The sequence below is a fragment of the Callorhinus ursinus genome, unplaced genomic scaffold (genome assembly GCF_003265705.2).
Source record: "Callorhinus ursinus isolate GAN/ISIS: 27379988/994484 unplaced genomic scaffold, GSC_fseal_2.0 scaffold18, whole genome shotgun sequence".
Taxonomy (NCBI): domain Eukaryota; kingdom Metazoa; phylum Chordata; class Mammalia; order Carnivora; family Otariidae; genus Callorhinus; species Callorhinus ursinus.
This window is the reverse complement of record NW_027397080.1, coordinates 30,652,728-30,673,212: the sequence shown is the minus strand read 5'-3', so window position 1 is coordinate 30,673,212 and position 20,485 is coordinate 30,652,728. Positions and strand designations below refer to the sequence as shown.

Sequence of the window (20,485 nt, the reverse complement as noted above, 5' to 3'; positions counted from 1 at the left end):
CAGCACATGAGAGTGAGGAGGGTCGGAGGGAGAAGCAGACTCCCCGCCGAGCAGGGAGCCCGATGCGGGACTCGATCCCGGGACTCCAGGATCATGACCTGAGCCGAAGGCAGTCGCTTAACCAACTGAGCCACCCAGGCGCCCCGTATCTGCTTTCTCATCATCTCAGCTCCTTCCTGACTGTGGCTTCCCTGTGGCCTCTGGCAAACCTACTTGGCCCAGTTCACTCTTGAAGGCCCAGCCCTGTCCTGGTCCCTGGTGCCCTGTGGGTGCACGCAGCAGCAAAGGGGTGAAGGGTGTCCCTCGCACTGTGCAGCCAAGCCCCGAGGCTCAGAGCTGCTGCTTCCTCAGGAACTCTGGCTGAGCAGCCTCCCTTTAAACGGGCCCATGGTGTTGGCAGCATTCTGGATGTGCCTAACATGGATGGTGTCCTTTGGAATGGCTTGTGTCAAAAAAATTAACAATTCAGTAAAACTGAACCTTAGCAATTAAGTATTTCAATACATTTAAAAATAGTTACCTTTAGGGGTGCCTGGGTGGTGCAGTCGGTTGGGCATCTGACTCTTGATTTCGGCTCAGGTCAGGTCTCGGGGTTGTGAGATGGGGTCCACGCTCAGTGTGGAGTCTGCTTGAGATTCTCTCTCCCCCTGTCCCTCTGCCCCTCCTCCTGCTTGCACTCACGCACGTTCCGTCTCTCTCTCAAATAAAACAAAATAAATCTTAAACTTCTTTTAGAAGCCCCCAATAATATACTCATGAAAATGCACTACCAAACCCAATACAGAAATCAAATAATATGGGTTAAAGACTCAGTATGCATCGCCAAACTGCACAAATTTTAGAATAAAATATATGAGAAGTTGTTGAACAAGACCTAAAAAGCACAAACTGGACAAAGACACATTTGACTAAAATAATATTAAAGACATGATCATTTACATTAAAATAAGTGGAAATCTCACACTGGGGGAACAATCATTGTAATTCCTATAACCATGACAGGATTAGTGATAAGAATATATCAAGAAAGCTTATAAATTCGGGGCACCTGGGTGGCTCAGCTGGTTAAGCATCTGTCTGCCTTGCAGTCAGGTCATGATCCCAGGGTCCTGGGGTCAAGCCCCGCAGGGAACCCGCTTCTCCCTCTCCCTCTGCCACTCCCCCTGATTGTGCGCTCTCTCTCTCTCTCTCTCTCAAATAAATAAAATCTTTAAAAAAAATCTTATAAATCTATTCGAGAAAGATGAATAACCCAACAGAAAAGTAGGGGAAGGATAAGAACAATCAGCAGAAGAATCTGTATGTCCAATAAACACAAAACGATGTTCAGTCTCTCATGTCTTCATTCTTGGCAGTTTCAATACACACATAGATGATCCTTCTAACTGCTTCTTTTGTGTGTGTGTATCCATGTGCATGTTGTGTGTGTGTGTGTGTGTGTGTGTGTTTTAATTGTGGTCAAACACACACAACATAAAATTTACCTTTTTAATGATTTTCAAGTGCACAACTCAATACTGGTAAGAATAGGCACGGTGTTGTGCAACCAACCTCCATCTGCAAGCTGCAATCTCACAAAATTAGAACTCTGTAGCCATTAAACAACAGTTCCCCATCTTGCTCTCCCCCAGCCCCTGGCAACTACTATTCCACTTTCTTGTTTCTGTGAATTTGACCACTCTAGGTACCTTATACAGGGGAAATCAAACAGTATTTGCCTTTTTGTGACTGGCTTATTTCAGTTAACACAATGTCCTTATATTAATTTGCTAGGGCTGACATACAAAATACCACAGACCGGATGGCGTAACAACAGAAACTTATTTTCTCATAGTCTTAGAGGCTGGAAGTCTGAGATTAAGGTGCCGGCAGGGCTGGTTTCTCTTGAGGTCTGTCCCCTTGGCTTGTGGGTGGCTGCCTTCTCGCTGGGTCCTCACATGGCCTTCTCTGTGTGTGTGCCCATCCCTGGTGTCACTTCCTCTTCTTATAAGGACACCAGTCCTGTTGGATTAGGCTCCCATCCTTGAGACCTCACTTTACCTGAATCACTTCTGTTAAAGGCTCTATCTCTAAATATGGTCACATTGGGGGTAAGCGTCCTTAACTCTAGGGGGACCTGCCCGTTTGTGAACTCAAAGTGATGACCTGTATAAACCGTCTGTGGTCACTGCATTTGGGACTTGCCCATTTCTTTTGCCTTAACACTTTAAGCTGCTTAAATTAATTAATTAGCAGATTAATATAGCAGAACAAAAAATAACTACTTAGCCTCAGTGGCCTTTTTGGCCCTAACAATGATTTGATTGAGAGTTTATTATTAATTGCATTTTAGGAGAAAGTTGACAGCCCCAGGCCCTTGGATTCAGTGCTCATGGTCACTGGTAAAGAGGATTGAGACAAACTAGATTATTTGCTCACTTCCTTATTTGTCTACCTATTGTTACAGCCTGCTGGAATGTAAGCTTCGCAAGGACAGGCATGTTTGTTGAATCACAATGAAGGGGTGTGGTGGGGATTAAAGAATGCATATAGGGCTGTCTGGGTGGCTCAGTTAAGCGTCTGCCTTTGGCTCAGGTCATGATCCCAGAGTCCTGGGATCGAGCCCCGCATCGGGCTCCCTGCTCAGCGGGGAGTCTGCTTCTCCCTCTGCCCCTCTCCCCTGTTCATGCTCTCTCTCACTCTCTCTCTCTCTCATAAATAAATTAAATCTTAAAAAAAAAGAAGAATGCATATAAAGCCCTCAGGGTGGACTGTCGACGCTGCGTAACTCAAGGTAAGATTGAGTTCACTTAGAGCCAATATGAGTATCTAACAGATCTGAGCTTCGGCATTGACCATTGTCAGGTGTAAATCTTTGAAAACTTTTGAATGACATTGATTATAGGACTTTGGGGAAAGAAACTACTTAAACTCACTAAAATATTGTCAAATCAATTTTTGCGTTCTCATTTACAGTAAGTTCTTTGTCCTATAATGTTTATATTAGTTAATGCAGATTAAAATAGACCAATAGGAAGTAGACAAAGCTACAGGCTTTTCCTTTTAAGTATTTTCTGAGAACATGTGTATATAGACCATAAACAATGGTGTGTATCTGTGTTTGTGAAGAATTCAGATTCTTGTCTTCCTAAAACAAATCTGAGTTGGTCCTAATCCCAAATCCCCAGGGACTCGATACCCCCCGCCCCTCCTCTGGGTCTGTTTGCATCCAGTGGTCAAGCACTGTACCCTCTGCCTTGCACACACCCTCAGCAGCTTGCCCCCTCACTTCCTAATATTCCCTGAGCCAAACCACAGCCCTGGTGATAATTCCAACATGGTGCCTACTCGGCACCTGCACCTGCCCAGCCAAATGAGTTTGGCATCACACTGCCTGGTTTCATTTTAAATTCATGACCACAGGGGCGCCTGGGTGGCTCAGTCGGTGAGGTGTCTGCCTTTGGCTCAGGTCATGATCCCAGGGTCCTGGGATCAAATCCCACATCGGGCTCCCTGCTCAGTGGGGAGCCTGCTTCTCCCTCTGCCTGCTCTGCCTGCAGCTCCCCCTGCTTGTGCTCGCTCTCTCTCTGCAAATAAATAAAATCTTAAATAAACAAGCAAATAAGTTCATGACCACAAACCTCAAGTGGACTCTTAATGCCCTTGGCAATCATAGGATACTCACCCAGGCTCATTTCTCCCCCAGTGCTCCAGCCAGTAATCTCACATCCGTTCCTGTCTCCTCAAACCTCCAACACCCCCTCCCTTCTTTCCGAGGTCACCGTGGGTATTGAAGTGATCAGCAGACTGCCCACTCCCCACATCTATCTATCCATCTCTGAACCCCACCCTCTGGCTTCCTGCCTGCTATTACAGATGCATCACCAATGGTCCTATGGAAGCCTAGCCCTCCACTTTTGGACACCCCCCCCCGCCATTACTCATGAATATCACTCAGCATTTCTCCCCTCTCTGTTACATCATTTTTTTTTACCCTCCGCTGGATCACTCCTATTGGAATACAAGTAACATGTTTTTTTCTCTGACCTTAAGCCTTTTGTTGACTACACTTTACCTGTTACCTACTTCCCCAAATTTTTGCTCCCTTTTGCAGCAAAACATCTTCAAAAAAATGGTCTACACTTGCTATCTCCAATTTTTTACCCTTCTCTTTCAATCCATTCCAATCTCACTTTGACTCAACCTTTCCACTAAAACTTGTCCTGCAGACGTCACCAGGGAGCTCCATGTTGCTAAAAAGAAGAGTCAGTTCTCAGGCTTCCACTTTCTTGATCTATTGGCAGCATTCGGTACAACTGATGACCACCTCTTGCCTGACAGACTCTTTCTACTGGGCCATCAAGACACTCCATCCTCCTGGTTTCCCTTCACCTCACGGGTGAGTCTTTCTCAGTGTCTTTCAATGACTTCTCTTCTCCCCAGCCTCTGAATGTTGGAGCCCCTGGGCTCAGTCCTTGATCTTCTCTGTACCTACATTCAGTCCCCTGTTGATATCATTCACTGCCATGGCTTCAAAGACCACCCAATTGCTGATCACTCTCACGTGTACATCTCCAACCCAGACCTCCCTCCTGAACTTCAGACTCATATGGCCAATGGCCAGCTCAACATCTCCCCTTGAATGTCTAAGTTATCTTAAATTTAACATGCCCAAAACTAAATACCTGCCCCACCCCAGGTCTTCCCCATCTCAGTCAATAGCAACACCATCCTTCCAGTTGCTCAGATTAAAACCTTTCAGTCTTCTTTGTCTGAGGTGGAATTGTCCTGCCCTTACCGGGGGCTGGGCTAAGTAATCTGCAAAGATACAGATGTAGGGATCCAAAGGGGTATGTGCACCCCAATGTTTATAGCAGCAATGTCCACGATAGCCAGACTATGGAAAGAGCCAAGATGTCCATCGACAGATGAATGGATAAAGAAGATGTGGTATATATATATACAATGGAATATTATGCAGCCATCAAAAAAGAAAGAAATCTTGCCATTTGCAACAACGTGGATGGAACTAGAGGGTATTATGCTAAGCGAAAGAAGTCAATCAGAGAAAGACATGTATCATATGACCTCACTGATATGAGGAATTCTTAATCTCAGGAAACAAACTGAGGGTTGCTGGAGTGGTGGGGGGTGGGAGGGATGGGGTGGCTGGGTGATGGACATTGGGGAGGGTATGTGCTATGGTGAGCACTGTGAATTGTGCAAGACTGCTGAATCACAGACCTGTACCCCTGAAACAAATAATACATTATGTGTTAAAAAAAAAAAAAAGAAGATAGTAGGTAGGGAAAAATGAAGGGGGGGAAATCGGAGGGGGAGACGAACCATGAGAGACTATGGACTCTGAGAAACAAACTGAGGGTTCTAGAGGGAAGGGGGGTGGGGGGATGGGTTAGTCTGGTGATGGGTATTAAAGAGGGCACGTTCTGCGTGGAGCACTGGGTGTTATGCACAAACAATGACTCATGGAACACTACATCAAAAACTAATGATGTAATGTATGGTGATTAACATAACATAATAAAATTAAATTTAAAAAAATATAAAAGCTTTCAGTCTCTCATATCCACATTCAATCCATCAGAAAAGTCCTGTTGGCCCTGCCTTCAAACAATGTCCTAGGGCAGACTGCTTCTCACCACCTCCACCACTACCGTTGTAGTTCAAGTCACTCTCGTCCCTTGCCTGGATTATAGTAATAGCCTTTTAATTGCCTGACTCTCTACATAGTCTCTTCTCAATATGGTAGCAGTGATTCTTTTAAAATGTAGTTTAGGGGGCGCCTGGGTGGTTCAGTCATTAAGCGTCTGCCTTCGGCTCAGGTCATGATCCAGGGTCCTGGGATTGAGCCCCGCATCGGGCTCCCTGCTCCGCAGGAAGCCTGCTTCTCCCTCTCCCACTCCCCCTGCTTGTGTTTCCTCTCTCGCTGTGTCTCTCTCTGTCAAATAAATAAATAAAATCTTTAAATAAATAAATAAAATAAAATGTAGTTTAGATTATGCTACGGTACATCTCATAATATGACAATGACTATGTATCTGTCAAGATGACCTAGGTTTTGATGTGGTGGCGAATAACCCCAACATTTCAGTGATTTAAAATTGTGATCATTTCTTTCTCATGTGCCACGTCCACCTCAGACAACAGCAGGGAGCTGCTTATCACCATCACTGATCAGAGATTTGGGCTTATACCTCAGAACACTCTCTTGAATGTTTCTGGTCACCTTGACAGAGGAGCAAAAAGCTCTAGAAGATTATCACTGGTAATTAAATGCTCCCAAAGTGAATTCTCCAGACTCAGTGGTCAGAACTGGTCACATGGACTGATACATACTTAAGACAGCCAAAGAGTGTCATCCCGCTCCATTCTGAGGGCCAGGAGCTGGACATATTCAGTGAGCTCCTGAACATCATAGGCTCCCAGCAGGGCTCAAAATAAAAGCAAAGTCCTAGGGGTGCCTAGGTGGCTCAGTCGGTTAGGCGTCCAACTCTTGGTTTCAGCTCGGGTCATGATCTCAGGATCCTGGGATCCAGCCCCACATCAGGCTCCATGCTCAGTGGGGAGTCTGCGTGTCTCCCTCTTTATCTGCCCCTCCCCCCACTCGTGCTCTTTCTCTCTCTCTCTCTCAAATAAATAAATTTTTTAAAAAATAAAAAATGAAAGCAAAGTCCTTACAATGGCCTATGAAGCTCGGCATTAGCAGCCCCTGCCCTCACCTCTGACCTCACCTCCTCCTGTTCTCTCCCAGGTACCATTGCATCTGAGAGCCTATTCCTCTGCCTGCATGGCTCTGCCTTCAGTTATCTGCATGATAATCCCCTTACCTCCTACCCCGACCAGTTTATTTAAAATCATAATCCACCCCTTTTCCATTCCTAATCCTCACCCCACTCTACATACACACCTGAACAAAAACTTCCATGAGGGCAGCGAACACAGATGCTTTGTCTTTGTTCACGGATGTACCCCCACAAGCCAAGCCCAGATTGGGATCTGCATAAGATAGGGGCTCAAGAATATTTGCTTCAATGAGTGAACCTCCCTAGTGGTCAGAAAAATACCAAAAAAAAAAAAACCCCAAAATATTGTTTCATGCCTGTCAGATGATAAAATGTTCACGTCTGACAACGGTCAGCCCTGATGAGGATTTAGTGAGGGGAAATCTGCACTGCCCCAGAGTGCACGTTGGTACAACCACTTTGGAGAGCAGTTTGGCACTCTGTAGTCAAGCCCAAGATAAGCGTGAATTATTACAATTCGACAGTTTCACTTCCCAGTATTTACCTTGGAGAAACTCATCCACCTGTGTCCAAAGAGACGTGCAAAAAGATGCTCGTAACAGCATTATTTATAATAGAAAAAGAGTTGGAAACAATTGAAATTTCCATCAGCAAGATACTTGATAGATACATAATTGTCACATACAAAGGAACATCATGAAGCAGTTAAAATGAATTCATTTGATGTGTTTTGACTTCCTGTCTCCAGTCCAGCATGCAAGGACACTGGAAGTCACTTTCATTCACAAAGCAAGAAAAAAGCTGAACAAACTGAAAATGAACAATTATTCTTAGATCCATCAGAGAACCGAGGTCACAGGGCAAATTGGCTGACCCCAAATTAGGAGTGATAGACAGGTAGGTACAGACAATCACAACTTACCTGAGCAGAAACCTCCACAGGAACCAGTACCTGGGAAGGTACTGTGGTCGACACATTGCTGGAGGCTCAGTGTGGACAAGTTTGAAAGTTAAAAACTCCAGGGGGCCCCTCACACGTCTGAGTTTTCCCTCTAGGAGCCCTTCCAGACTCTACAGTAAGGATCCAGAGAAAAACCCCTTCATGCTTCCAGCAGGGGAAGGGGAAAGGGGGCCATTTTGGAATACAACCCAAGTACTCTGTTGCTTTTAACAAACCCTGCCCTCAAAAGAAGCTATTTCACCAGAGCCTAATGGACCCAGGGGAAGGGAAATATGCAACTGCAGCCCCCTGGAGCCTTCCTGCCTCACCTGCAGGGGTAAGGGAGCTGAGAAGCCCTGGTCAGTCATGGCCCACAGGTAGAGACTTACTAAAGGACCAAGACCTCATAATCTACACCTATGCATATCATATTCCAACTGCAGAAAATCATAGACCAAAAAAAATTTTTTTTAAAGAAGCCAGAGAAAAAGACCTTATCTGTGGAGGAGCAAGGAAAGAATTACATCGTTTTCCTTTGGGAACCAGGCTGGCAAGAAAAGGATGGAATAAGCTCTTTTCAGGCCTAGCATAGCCATGCTTATGTTCCCAAGAAGCATCTGAAGCGTATAGCAGGTCCCAAGCATTGCATGCTGGATAAACTGACAGGTGTGTTTGCCCCTTATCCATCTACTGGTCCCCATACACTGAGAGAATGTCTCCCTCTCATCGTTTTCCTAAGGAACAGACTTAAGTAGGCCCTCACGGGAGATGAAGTAAAGAAGATTTGTATCCAACCTTTTATTGAGATTGATGGCAAGGCCCCAACTGATATAACCTACCCTGCTGGTTTTATGGGTGTCATCAGCATTGACAAGACTGGGGAGGATTTCCGTCTGATCTATGACACCAAGGGTCGCTTGGCTGCTCATCAGATTACACCTGAGGATGCCAACTATAAGTTGTACAAAGTGAGAAAGAACTTTGTGAAAACAAAAGGAATCCCTCATCTGGTGACCCATGATGCACGCACCACCCGCTCTCCTGATCCCCTCGTCAAGACGAATGACACCATTCAGATTGATCTGGAGACTAGAAAGATTACTGATTTCATCAAGTTTGACCCTGGTAATCTGTGTATGGTAACCAGAGTTGCTAACCTGGGAAGATGTGGTGTGATCACCAACAGAGAGAGACACCCTGGTTCTTTTGATGTCATTCCCATGGAGGATGCTAATGGCAACAGCCTTGCCACCCGACTCTCCAACATTTTTGTTATTGGTAAAGCCAACAAACCATGGATTTCTCTTCCCTGTGGAAAGGGTATCCACCTCATCATTGCTAAAGAGAGACAAGAGACTGGTGGCCAAACAGAGCAGTGGGTAAAATGGTCTCTAGGTGACGTGATCGGAGTCTTTATACTTAATTAAAAATCATACAGCACAGGAAAAAAAAAGTATGAAGTGCTATAATGCTGTATTGAAAGTGTTGAAACGAAAAAAAACCCACTAAGGTAGAACTCTGTACCCAGTGACATTATCCTTCAAAAGTCAAGGAGAGAGAAAGAATTTCTCAAACAAAAATTGAGGGAATTTTTTGCCAGTAGACATTCTTTCTAAAAAGCTTTAAAATAAATTCTTCATAGAGAAATGACATTGGTCAGAACTCAGATCCACAAAGAAAGGAAGAGCATTCAAGAAGGAATAATGAGTGAATGTAAAATGATTTACATGTAGTGATACCAAGACAAAACAAAACTAAGGAGTGTGATGCTGAAGGAAAAAGACAATTTGCGAAAAGACATTTATAGAAAGACACCATTTATATGAATTATAAAAACATATTATACAATGCCATATGTATTATATGGATACATGTATAGATAGTCCAAATACAAAAAGTCACTGTAAAGAGTCAAACTAGCTTTAAGATGGGTTATGTCTAGGGAAGGGGGCAGGACTGTGGGATGAGAAGCATCTTGGCTGTGTTTGTAATATTTTATTTCCTTAAAAAATATCTTAAAAAAATCTAAAGCCAATATGAAAAAAGAACATTTAAAAACTCTATTTGTCTATTATGTTCTGTACTTAGCTTGTTAAGGAAGAGTTTTTAAAAGTTTTAAGAAAAATAGTAGCCAGTGGGGCACCTGGGTGACTCAGTGGAACATGCGACTCTTGATCTCGGGTTTATGAGTTCAAGCCCCACTTTGGGTGTAGGGATTACTTAAAAATAAAATCTTAAAAAAATAATAGCCAAGTATCCTTATAAAATTACAAAAAGCCACTTTCTCTTTCTTTGCCATACTTTTTCTTTTTAAGTAAGCTCTACATCCAATGTGGGGCTTGAACTCATGACCCCGAAATCAAGAGTCACATGCTCTACTGACTGAGCCAACCAGGCGCCCCTTCTACCATGCATTTTAAGACACATCCCTGGCACTCAACTTAGAAAGATTTTTTTTTTCCACCAGCAGAGTAAAGCTAGCAACAGTAAAGAAGTGACAAGTGCCCTTTACTTGGTAAACAAAGGTTCCATTTGTTTTCCATAGAATCTTATATTCTCAAAGCTGAACTGAGTGGGGTTTAAGATTTAGGAACAACTCTCTGAAATGTACACCTGTTCAGTGTGCACAAAATTTTTTCATCTGCCTTCGAAAGACTCTGGTGTCATTACTTCCTTTTGGGGGGATGGGGGGCGGGGAGGCTTAAACTCACAACCCTGAATTAAGACCTGAGCTGGGATCAAGTGTTGGACACTTGGGGCATCTGGGTGGCTCAGTTGGTGAGCATCTGACTCTTGATTTCAGCTCAGGTCATGATCTCAGGGTTATGAGATCAAGCCCCACATCGGGCTCGGTGCTGGGCATGGAGCCTGCCTAAGATTCTCTCTTTCCTTCCCTCCACCCCTCCCTCCCTGTCACTCTCCCTGTCTTAAAAAAAAAAAAAAAAAGTGTTGGATGCTTAACCAACTGAGCCACCCAGGTGTTCCTGGTGTCATTGCTTCCAATGACCCCGGATGGACTGTTGACAATCAATACCTTCAGTTTAAAACAAAAACAAAAACAAAAATCTTCAGTTTATATCACATTTTTTTAAACTGATATTTGGGGGGCACCCTAGGTGGTTTAGTCGGTTGAGCATCTGCCTTCAGCTTGGGTCGTGATCATGGGATCCTGGGATGGAGCCCCGCGTCAGACTCCCTGCTCAGTTGGGAGTCTGCTTCTTCCTCTGCCTCTCTCCCCTCCCCCGCTGCACATGCTGCTTCTCTCTCTCTCTCTAAATAAGGTAACAAAATCTTTTAAAAAAGACACTGATATTTTGATCGTTAGAAGATAAATATAAGCATCTGTAAATCAGCATGGTATTCATGGAAATAACCAAAAAATGATACAGCAGTTGTCCCATTCCACCAAGGCCATTAGTGCTGTCCTAGCCCCTCAGGGTGAAGATAAAAATATCAAGAAACCCGAAGGTGAGAAAAATACAAGGTTAACAGAAGCCAAGTCCAAATCCATTAAAATTTACCTTAGAATCTTAAAATGTTTCATCAGGGTAGAACCCTTGAAATCATCTAGTCAGACTCTTCAGTCTCAAGGTCTTAAGGATTATTCTTTTTTTAAAAAAAAAGATTTTATTTAGGGGCGCCTGGGTGGCTCAGTCGGTTAAGCGTCTGCCTTCGGCTCAGGTCATGATCCCAGGGTCCTGGGATCGAGTCCCACATCGAGCTCCCTGCTCCTCGGGAAGCCTGCTTCTCCCTCTCCCACTCCCCCTGCTTGTGTTCCCTCTCTCTCTGTCTCTCTCTCTCTGAGAAAGAAAAGAAAAGAAAAGAAAGAAAGAAAGAAAGAGAAGAAAGAAAGAAAAAGAAAGAAAGATTTTATTTATTTGAGAGAGAGCGTGCACATAAGTGAGGGGGAGGGGCCGAGGGAGAGGGAGAAGCAGGCTGTCTGCTGAGCAGGGAGCCCAATGCGGGGCTGAATCCCAGGACCCTGGGATCATGACCTGAGCCGAAGGCAGACAGTAAACCAACTGAGCCACCCTGGTGCCCCAAGATCTTAAATATTATTGATTACTGTTTCAGTTATATTGTGTCCCTCAAAAAAGATATGCTTAGAATGTGACCTTGTATGGAAATAAGGTTGTTTTAGAGGTAATGAGTTAAGACAATGTCATTCTGGAGTAGGGTGGGCCCCTAATCCAGCATGACCGATGTCCTCATAAGAAGATAGCCACATAAAGACACAGAGACTCAGGGAGATGACTATGTGCAGATGGGGGCAGAGATCTGAGTGATGCGTCTGCAAGCCAAGGGATGATGCCAAGGATGGCTAGCAGCCATCAGGAGCTAGGAGGGAGGCCTAGAACACAGTCTCCTTCGGAAACTTCAAAAGGAAGTAATCCTTAGGGTGACCGGCTAGCTCAGTCAGGGGAGCCTGTGACTCTTGACTTCGGGGTTGTGAGTTTGAGCCCCATGTTGAATGTAGAGATTACTTAAAAATAAAATATTTAAAAAAAATAAAACTGGGCCTGGGTGGCCCTGTCGGTTGGGTGTCCAACTCTCGATTTCGGCTCAGGTCATGGTCTTGGGGTTGTAGGATCGAGCCCTGGGTGGCACTCTGCACTGAGCGTGGAGCCTCCTTGTCATTCTTTCTCTCCCTCTCCCTCTGCACCCCCCTACTCTCCTTCGCGTGCATGCACATACCCTTTCTCTTAAAAACAAACGTTTAAAGGGGCACCTGGGTGGCTTAGTCAGTTAAGCATCTGCCTTTGGCTCAGGTCATGATCCCGGGGTCCTGGGATTGAGTCCCACATCGGGCTCCCTGTCAGTGGGGAGACTGCTTCTGCCTCTCCCTCTGTCTGCTGTTCCCCCTGCTTGTAAATAAAATCTTTAAAAAAAATTTTTTTGAAAAGATTAAAAAAAATTTTTTTTAAAAAGGAAGCAACCCTACGAACACTTTGGTTTTGGACTTCTAGCCCCCAGAACTATAAGACAGTAAATTTCTATTGTCTTAAGCCACCCAGTTTGTGGTAACTTTGTTAGAGCTAAGGAAACTAAGAGAATAAACCAAAGAGCTTTTGTTTAGGTGGGTTTTGCCTTCTGACGTGCATCACATTGTCTTTGAAACACAAGAACACACAAGCACACACCCACATGCTGTCCGAACAATGGCATCATCACAGATCACACAGCCTCTGCCCAGCCCCACTGTGCACTTGCCACAGGATGGGAGCGACTAAGGCAAATAACAAGGTTCGTTGTGAAACGTTTTTGACTTCGCAGACCCCCAAAAAAGGGTCCATTGAGAACTGCTGACCCTTCTTTTGTACAGACGAGGAAACTGCAGCCCAAAGGTGGGAAGGAGCCTCCCCTTAGTCTTGGGCCAGAGTCCCAGCTTCCTGACTCCCTTGTGGGGGGTTCCTAGAACCACAGAGCCACCGAACAAATGTTTAGGGGAGGGGCAAAAGCAAGTAACTAGAGCAAAACCAACTAGTTAGTCTAGACTAGACACTGCTCTAGACTTTGTTACATCATTAAGTACAGGTCCTTTATTTTATTTTGTTTTATTTTAAGATCATTTATTCATTTGAAAGAGACAGAGTGAGGGAGAGCATGAGCAGGGGGGAGGGGAAGAGGGAGAGGGAGAAGCAGACTGCCCACTGAGCAGGGAGCCCGACCTGACCAGGACCCTGAGATCATGACCTGAGCCGAAGGCAGACGCTTAATTGACTGAGCCACCCAGGTGCCCCAGCGCTCATTTATTTTAAAAAGTGATTTAGGGGTGCCCTCTGGCTCAGTAGATCATACAACTCTTGATCTCAGGGTCATGAATTCAAGCCCCATATTGGGCAGGGAGCCTACTTGAAAAAAAAAAAAGTGATATAAAGGGTATGGCCCACATTTTAAGAGAGAAGAGTAAGCTCCTTTCCCCAACATCTAAGGCAAGATGTGATTGTGATGCCAAGGATGTCTAGGGTGCCCATGACCCCCTGGGGTTGGTGTAAAGAAAATGTGGGTGTGCGTGTGTGCATGCAGAGGTGTGTGAGCACCTGACACACACACACACTTATTTGGGAGAAGGAGCCATAGTACCCACCGGGTTTTCAGAGGGAGATCCATGACTTGAAGATTACAAACCGCTGCAAGAGCGAAAGGTCATCCGGGAATCGCTGACTCAGAGGCTTTCTCTCTCGGCTGTGTGTGGACTTTGAAATCAAGCTACTTCTCCCTCTTCTGCCCACAGGACAAGTCTTTCTGCATGACTCTCCACACATGTGTGGATGGGACCTCTCTCAGCCCTGAGCATTTCATGCCAGTATCTCATGACCTGAAACCAGATGTGCATGAAACAGCGAATTCATTAAAAAAAGTCATGTGAAGAATGACCTCTGCCTGCAGTAGTCATCAAATAACAGAATAATTCAGGGTTGTAGGGACAGGCAGGGCACACCCAGAGGCGGAGACTTCGTGCTTTCACTCCCCGTTTGGCCCAGAACAACCAAGTGTTCATATAAATACAAACCTTGTAACAGTGATGTTTAAAATTCTAAATATTTTAATACTTGGACATATATTGGATGAATCTTGATGGACTAAATTCAGCTCTAGGTAACTAAGTAAGATTTTTCTAATTGGAAATAAACAGCAAACAAAAGTATATATACTTGAGACAAATAAAATCTTATCATTGTTCCTCCAACTATCTAAAGTTCAGTTTCATGATAACCAAACACTTCAGTTATTTGTCTTTGCATGGTCATGTTCGTTAATCAGCTAGCTCCACTTGCCCAAATCACATCATTTTTGGAGGCTTCTGAGCAGAAGAAATTAGCAGATTGATTCCTCATCTAAACACCAAAATATGCAGCATAAAAACATTAAAAAAAAAAAAACTTCAGTTGAACAAATGTTGGAAATAACTCATCGTTTATTTTTGTATATTTTGTGGGGCAACAAAAAGATGTCATGGCCATTTCTGGAAAAGGAAATTTATCTTCCAAAGATCGGGTTGGTTCACCTTCAAATTCACAGATGCTGCAACTGCTCCTGGCCAAAGGTCTCTCCCCGCTACCCCCTGCCGAGTGGGATTTAATTGCATATCCCCCCAGATCCCTACTTATGTATTCTTGTTTATACCTTGCAGCAATAAAAAGTAGTTCACTCTTGGTTTTTATCGGGTAAAATATCACAGTTTAATTAAATTATTTTGGTCTGAGTCCAAAACAGCCTCTTCGCGATGTCATAGAAGTTATAGGTTTTCTGGTGGATGCCAAGACTATTAAGACGATACGTACATTGTGATCATTATGCATCAGTGTATTACGGTCACCTCTATTTACAGTTCATTATTTAATAGTGCTTGTCTCAAAGGTCAAAGTCTTTACAGGATTATTTGGCTCCTTGTTAACTTGGCTAATTTACAAATAATTTCACAAATATTTTGGCGTCACCATTATTTGTTGACGAAGATCTGATTCAGGACATGGAATCTTGCGACTATAAATGCCACACTGCCTTAACCAGGTACCCTTCAGCATTTCCTTATTCCAGATAATACTAGCTCGTCCAATAGATATGACATACATTCCTAATACCGTAAACCGGTTTTTAAAAATCATCTTCCTTTCATTATAAATCTCAGAAATCAGTAATCTACGTTTTATCTCCTTGTCATTCATGGACACTAAAAAGTGCCTTCATTTCTAAAGTAGAAAAACATAGCATAGGGTACGCTGAAAATCGGTCATCGTCTAGCTAACACATCTCCATTTTTCAGCACAGCATATTCAAATAAAATGTGCTTTAGTTTGATGCTATGTTCTAGCACTGAATAAATAAAAATCAAATTGTAAGCCTAATTTTACTATCGAATAAGTTATCTGACAATTTAATATGTAATTCTTTTTTTTAATATTTATTTATTTGAGAGAGAGAGAGAGAGAGCATGAGAGGGGGGAGGGTCAGAGGGTGAAGCAGACTCCCTGCTGAGCAGGGAGCCCGATGTGGGACTCGATCCCAGGACTCCAAGACCAAGACCCGCTCGAGCCAAAGGCAGTTGCCCAACCAACTGAGCCACCCAGACGCCCCAATATGTAATTCTTAAATTCTCAAACTGAGGGGCTCCTGGGTGGCTCAGTCGTTAAGCATCTGCCTTCGGCCCAGGTCATGATCCCAGCGTCCTGGGATCGAGCCCTGAATCGGGCTCCCTGCTCCACTGGAAGCCTGCTTCTCCCTCTCCCACTCCCCCTGCTTGTGTTCCCTCTCTTGCTGTGTCTCTCTCTGTCAAATAAATACATAAAATCTTCAAAAAAAAATTCTCAAACTGAGAATGCAATCTTTCTCAATAAATATAGATACAATTTTTTAAAAAGTGCCTTCATATAAAAAAAGGAAAGCTGAAGAAATGGGAAAAATATCAGAAGATATTTTTCATAACAAAATATTTTATGTTTCTAATAAACCAATCAAAAGAACAAAAATTCTAAAGGGATCACATAAATGCAATAAATCATTCCAAAGAATAAAATGCATTTAGTGTCTAAGGATTGTTTCCTGAACTAAGGAAATGCATTAGGGGTGCATTAGCCACATCACTGCGATTCTGGCCAATAGCCTCTTCGTCAATCTGTCCCTACGGAGGAACACAAATCGATTTTTTTTTCCACAAATCGATTTTTGATGCTCACTAAAAAGAGCGCAGTGATTCCTTCATCCACATCTTGACTCAAAATCTCAACACTTTTTATTTATTCGCAAAGGATAAGAATGTCAGAGCTATCTATAATAATTGGTCCATCACACAAATATTTGTTCCCTGCCTATGCAAGACTTTTTCCTGGGAGCAGAGCCTCACTTTGGATCTAGCAAATACCTCAGCAGCCCCCTTGATGTTTTGCATTTCACTAATTGCATGGCATTCCTTCGAGGTTGGTAAGTGAGCTATGCCGCTCTTCAGAGAGCAGATTTCAATGGGTCATCTTGAATCACTTTGGTCCAGGACTGCAATGTTGCCAGTGAAGACATGGATGCATGGCAGAATAGTTAATCAATAATTATTAAGCCAGGGATTAGACCAGGAAGGGTCCTTCTAGATAAAATAGTTATCTACTGTAACTATCTGGGGGGAGGGGGAAAGCCAAAATATGAGAATCATATTTCTCATCATAACACAAAATAACACCATAATTATTTAAAAAGTTAAATAGAACATGGGATGGGGCAGCTGGCTGGCTCAGTGGGTAGAGCATGCGACTCTTGATCTCGGAGTCGCGAGTTCAAGCCCCACGTTGGGTGTAGAGATGACTTAAATAAGTAAAGAGTTAAATATAACAAATAAAAATATTTAGGGGCACCTGGGTGGCTCAGCCGTTGAGTGTCTGCCTTCGGCTCGGGTCATGGTCCCAGGGTCCTGGGATCAAGCCCCGCGTCGGGCTCCCTGCCCGGCGGGAAGCCTGCTTCTTCCTCTCCCACTCCCCCTGCTTGTGTTCCCTCTCTCGCTGTGTCTCTCTCTGTCAAATAAATAAAATCTTTAAAAAAAAAAATTTTTTTTTAAACCTGGGAGAAATTTAGGTGACCGTTTCCTCTTTCAGTCTTCCAACCTGCAAACGTTGTACTGCCTCGGGGCCCAGACCTTGGGTATTTCTCTTCTCTCTCTACACTCCCAGCCCGGGTGCAGCCCCTGTGCTTACAGCTTGGCATGGAAGCACGTGCCGACAACTCCCAGATGCACGCTCCAGCCCCAACCTCTTCCGAGAGCTCCCGACTCATAGATTGGCGGGTCTTCCTGGCATAGTCTCAGCAGCATTTCAAACCAGTCAGGGCCCAAACCAAACTCCTGCCTTCCCTCCCTCAGACATGCTCCTTCCTGGATTTCCTCATCTCAGCTGATGGCAACTCTGTCCTTCTGGCTGTTTGACGCAAAACCTCAGAATCGTCCTTGATCTGCCTCTTTTTCATACCCCACATCCAACCTGTTGGCAAATCCTACCTTGAAAATTGCTTCAGGCTCTGACCACTTCTAACCCCGTGCAGAGCTTCTGTCCTGGTCCAGAGCGCTGTCCCTGAGCCCCCGGATTATGGTAACTGCTTCCTCATCCTCGGTCTAGTCTCATGGAACCACTAGAGCTATTATTTTAAGACTTCAGTCAGATTTTGCCTTTCTCTCCTCAAACGAATCCGCTGGCTTCCAACTCATTCAGAGAGAAGCCAGAGGAATTACCAGGGGCCTACAGAATCCGCTGTGATCTGGCCCTGTGTTTTCTCTACGGCCTCACTCTCCACTGCTGTCCATCTGGCCCATCTTGCTCCGGCCACACGGGCCTCCTTGCTGCTATGCCTACAGATCGTAGGTTTGGCGCCCCGGGGCCACCAGCGTCTGTCATCTTCTGCCTGAAGGGCCCTGTTGTGAGTTGAACGGTTCCCCCCAAGAAGCTATGTCCAAACCCTAGCCCCCTAGGACCTGTGAAGGGGACCTGATTTGGAAATAGGATCTTCACAGATGTCATCATTGGGTTAGGGTGGGCCCTAAATCCCACGACTGGGGTTCTTACAAGGAGAGAGAAATTCGGAGACGCAGAGGAGACACACAGAGAGGAGAAGGCCATGTGGTGACAAGGGCAGAGATGACGGTGATGCACCTACACACTTAGGGACACCAGGAAACTCTGGAGGAGACAAAGAAGGATCCTCCCCAGGAGGCTTCAGACACTGCCGACACCGCCCTGCTGACACCTTGATCTTGGACTCTGGACCCCAGGACTGTAAGAGAATAAATTTGTGTTGTTTCAAGCCACCTAGTTTGTGGTCATTTTTATGGCAGCCATTGGAAACTAATACTTCACCCCCCCACCCCAATATCAGATGCTTCACCCCGTCGCTTGGGCGGGGCTGCTTGCAGGGAGGGCTCCCGGGCTTGATCCACTCTTTACCCTCTGCTCTCCAACCTCTTCTCAGGCCACCCCCAGCCTCATCCTCCCTCCCTGCCCCAGCCCCGGGGACTCTTCCATCGTCTGGGCAGGGCCCACGGGTGCCACTTCTCTCCCTACCCTCTTTCCAGTTCTCTCAGAGTGACGTAAAGCATGCTGCTTCCTTAGCTTTTCCTTGCTGAGTCCCCAAAAGGGGGACACTGACTGTTCCTTGGCCCCTATATTCTTACCATACCTGCCATACTCCCGAAACGTGGATGCCTCTTCCTGAGGGAGGAGCAAAGGAAGTGGGAAAAAGAGCAGCACAAATATTAATAGTTCAAGATCTTCAAGATATTATCTTGCTTGATTAACTAGTGGACAGGTGGGGTTCACCGGAGGGCAGTACTAGAGAGAACACACACTTTAACCCATTCGTAGCTAGATGCCTCCTCCCTCATTCCTTTCTTCCACATCTGACTCCTTCAGCTAATCCTCCATGATAAAGAAGCAAAACTGGGGGCGCACCTGGCTGGCTCAGTCGGGGGAGCGTGCGACTCTTGGTCTCAGAGTCCTGAGTTCGAGCCCCATGATGGATGTAGAGTTTACTTAAAAAAAAAAAAAAAGACTTGGGTATGCCAATTATATCTCAATAAAACTGAAAAAAAATTAAAAGAAGAAGCAAGAATGGTAGGAACCTGTGATGGCAAATGGCTAAGAGGGAACAGGTCATACACTGCATGGGCTTTCTGCCCTGCAAAGATCTGAGCAAATGCTAGTCAGGCTTGCTGCTATAACAGGCTCAGAACATCACGATCCCAGCTCTGATACTGGCACGTTGGCGTTTCAGGGGTGGGGCCGTGCCTTGCACCCCACCCCAGGCGTGGGCTGATGACTCAGGTGGCAGAGGGTCTGTGGGAGGCAGCAGATGGAAAGCTGGGGAGACCAACCCTCAGAGGGACAGAGGGTTGAGTCCCCTGGTGGGGGGGGGGGGCCGTATTCCAGGAGAGATACAGAGAGCTCAGCAGAACAAGAACCCTTTCCGTGCCTGGAAACAGAAAGGTGGTCAGTGTTTCCCTCATTGAAAAATGGTTCAGATTCCCACACATTTTCTCTTCCATTTTCACTCCTAGCATGGTTGCTCATGACTTTCCAATAGAGGCAGAAAAGATCACCCTGCGTGCACTTGGCACGTAAAGCTCTGCAGGAAACCATAATAAGCATAACAGGGAAGAAACCCTCCCGTAAAGCTTTGCCAGGAAGGAAACCAAGAGGTTGAGAGGAGTAGTTGGAGGACCGGGCAAACCAGGCACCACTCCAGGCAAACCAGCCTTGAGTCACCGAGGACAGAAGGATGGGTCATCCTCCACCTCCGCTGGACAACAACAACAAAAACAAGTGGGGGCCTGTGCCCCAGGGGTGGGTGGGGGCTGGGGGCGGGGGTGGGGCCCAGCCGGGTGCTTCCTGAAATCAACACGCTGCTCTGCCCAGATCCCTGTTTTGCCCAGATCCTGCAAAAACTGGGAAGGACCCTTTTGCTCAGGGCTTTGCAGCAAGAACAGAGGGCCAGATGGAGGGGCCAGACTCCCGTCTGCTCGGCCCTGACTGCTCCGAGGCTCCAGAGGGAGAACTTGGGGGCCAAGACTGGACGGGGCTGCCTGTGCCCTTGAACTGGTACTCCTCTCGTGGGAGCCCCACTTCCTTCTTCCCTTTGCTGGAAGCTGTTAGGGAAAGGGGTTTACCTTTGCCAGAGGGGCTGCTTTCCTTTCTGGGTCCTCATCCTTTGGTTATAGGGGCCAAAGGAACAGAATCCTTTGTTTGCTTCAAATTTTTGCTTAAATTCGAGTTAGTTAACATATAGCGTAATGCTGCTTTCAGGAGTAGAATTCAGTGCTTCATCACGTTCA

At 45.3% G+C, this 20,485-nt stretch overlaps 1 long non-coding RNA gene and 1 pseudogene across 1 annotated transcript; both read left to right on the top strand.

The window, feature by feature from the left end:
* Nucleotides 1-81: 81 nt before the first annotated feature.
* LOC141374465 (uncharacterized) lies at nt 82-14,860 on the top strand. Its single transcript, XR_012381380.1, has 3 exons — nt 82-2,773; nt 4,284-4,378; nt 13,919-14,860. It is a non-coding gene; the product is annotated as an uncharacterized lncRNA (long non-coding RNA).
* LOC112811675 (small ribosomal subunit protein eS4, X isoform-like) lies at nt 7,955-9,066 on the top strand (annotated as a pseudogene).
* Nucleotides 14,861-20,485: the final 5,625 nt, after the last annotated feature.